This window comes from Pteropus alecto, unplaced genomic scaffold (assembly GCF_000325575.1).
Source record: "Pteropus alecto unplaced genomic scaffold, ASM32557v1 scaffold164, whole genome shotgun sequence".
NCBI lineage: Eukaryota > Metazoa > Chordata > Mammalia > Chiroptera > Pteropodidae > Pteropus > Pteropus alecto.
Genome location: NW_006439568.1, coordinates 11,853,259 through 11,856,201, shown reverse-complemented (window position 1 = coordinate 11,856,201; position 2,943 = coordinate 11,853,259).

Below are 2,943 nucleotides of genomic sequence, written 5' to 3'. Positions count from 1 at the left end.
TTAAAATTAAATATAATTATAAATTTAGTTCTTTAGACACAAGCTGCATTTCAAGTGCACAGTAGTCACATGTGGCTAGTTGATAATCTATTGGATAGTACATATAGTGAACATTTTTATTCTCAGAAAATTCTATAATATGGTGCTGCTATAAATTCTCACAAAATCACAATAATTTCTTCCTCCACTACATGTCCTGACCTATATGATTTTGCATCCTCTGATTTTTCTCCTCAGAATGCCTTTGCTTCCATCGCTCCCTGATTAATGCCTTCATCCTTCAAGACCTAGTTTACCTGCTTTCTCCTCCATGAGATTTTCTGTTATTCTTATGTTCAGGAGCGATGTTTTAAATACTTAATTTTTACAATTTATCAGTCTTGCTTTGACACTCATGACTTTATATTTTTGTATATATCTTATTTCTCCACTAGATTGTAAGCTCTCTGGCCACTATATTTATTTATCTTTGTATATTCTATAATAGCTACCACATCCTTCATATATTATCAAGTATTTATTAAATTATTAGATTTTAATTGTGTTTAGTTCTTACATTGATACATGTGGTATTCATTTCTATAATTTTTTTTTAATCTCGAGAAAAAGACTTGGAAAGAATACTTGAAAGCTTAATATAAAATATCTGGAGGATTGTAATATTATTACTTTTATGTTTCTGAACAAAGATAAAATGCTTAAAAATATAATTAATCTATTATCTCTCAATTAAGGAACATGTAATTACTTCAGTCTATGAGAGGTTTAGGAAAATCCCCACTGGAAGAAACTAGCAGCATTTTTTTTAAATCAGTCAAGAAGTAGGTTTAGTCAATTTTTATTCCACTTTGATATTTGTTTTCAAAATATTGATAAACCAGGTACCTTCTAATCTTATTTCCAGTTAGACCAGTTGGTGTTTCCCATCACCACTGGTTTGAGTAATCTAACACAAAGGCAGAATTCACTGATGGAGGTTTGCAGAGTTTGATTTTGTAGGATATTGTTGAAAGGAAAACCATGAGCCCAAAATTGGTTCACTTGTGCTAAAGCCCATGATACCAAACCTAGATTTATTACCAGATTTAATCTGTTTCAACCTCTCCCAAAACATAATCTTAATCAACCAGTCTGGAATGTTCTGGTGAACACCAGTGATATAATCTGTTATCTGGGCCTTCTCCGCCTCCCCTCACTCCCCTGCGATAGAAAAAAGAGGCAACTTGCCTGATAAAAACCCTTGGCATTTCCTTTTCCTGGTCTAAAACTAATCCTTTCTTTTCTTTTGTTAAAAGCTCCCTTACTTCACCCTTTTTCCTATAAAAACCTTCCATTTTGTACAACCCCTGGAAGAACTCTTCTAGTTGCTAGGTGGAATGCTGCCAGATTTGTGAATTGCTTAATAAAGCAAATGAGATCTTTATTTTCTCAGTTGAATTTTGTTTTTTAACAATATCAATGCCCAGTAAGTTCTCTGGTATTAAATAGATAAAAACCTCATAGTCTCATGGGGAAGAATGCCCAATTTGCAGTGTGAAGGAGACCTTTCTGATTATAAACATCTGAGGGTTCCCATGTATTAGGGTACATTCGCTCTAGTATCAACCAAAGCCAATGTCTTTTATTTTTGGAGGACCAGTGAATAATGAGAATGCTATGAGGCCTCTGATAGCCTCCAAAGGCCCTCATCTGGAGGCAATCTTCGCCTGCATCCTACACCCAGGGATTAGGAGGCACCTGCCCTATATCCCCGAGGCCTCTGCTGAAGCAGGAGTCACATCAGGGATGGTAGGGGCAGGCAGAGCAGGCCGACTGTTATTTAGGTTTTAAGGCTTTCCACGGGCTAATCTACATAGCATTGGGTTGTCAGTCTATATTTTTGGGTGGGGTCCCAACAACATTGAGTTCAAATTGCATTTTCTCTGGGTCACATTTATAGCTAACTGGGATCGCCTTTTGGCTTTTCGAGCTTCCATTCTGTCTTGGGTCTTTCCTGCAGCCTGTACCCATTCCTGGAATTTATTGATTTCTCCTAGCTCAACATCATAAATGTCTTGTCCCATGACTAGGCTCAGCATGGATATTAGCATCCCCTACCAGGTACTGGGGATGGACTGGAATATCGTGGTTTTCATTCCTGTAGTGAATGTGGAATGATCAGGCCATTCAAAAACAGGGGCGTAGTTTGCATGTCTCATTCCCAAATCCCCAAGACTTGGTTGTACCTCCTCTATAGATTTCCAGGGTCCTATGTGTTCATTAGGTCAAGCCTCCTTGGATGCTAGAATAATCCAATCCATAATGAGCTGAGTACCCTGAATCATGCCTCCCACTCTTAGCCCCAGGGCCACGAAGGTGATGCCAGATGGCAGGATATGTGGTGATGTTGCTGATTTTCTCTGCCTCCTGTCCAACCAGAGAAATGCCATCACATCTCATATCCCACAGCAGCACGAACCATACCTGGATACTTTCCCTGGCCTTTTGTTGACATTTGGCAGCTATATTGATAAGCTCAGCTCCTGTATGTTCTCTCATCAGGAACATTTCCTGAACTGGGGGCTGTTCCGCTGGCTGGGGTGACTTGTGCTTTTGGTTTTCTTCGTATTAGGGGTTGGACAGCATAGGGCTTTTTGTTCGTTTCACTGTCAATTGCCACAACATACTCTTCTTTGCTCTACTCACTTTCCTAGAGATTCCAAATCTTAGTGTCTTAATCAGGTTTTGATACAAACACTCAGACCTTAATGCTCACTGTTACCATTGGGGTGATGTGAAATCTGGTGCCGCCCCAGAGGCATGGAAGGGGTCCTTAGTTCTTTCCTGCCAACACAGTACAGAAGTATAGCTCAGTGAGATTTGGAACAAAGAACGTTTATTGATAGTATATTTTATGTCCAGAAGTTCTATTCGGTTCCTTTTGAGGGTTTCAGTCTCCTTGAT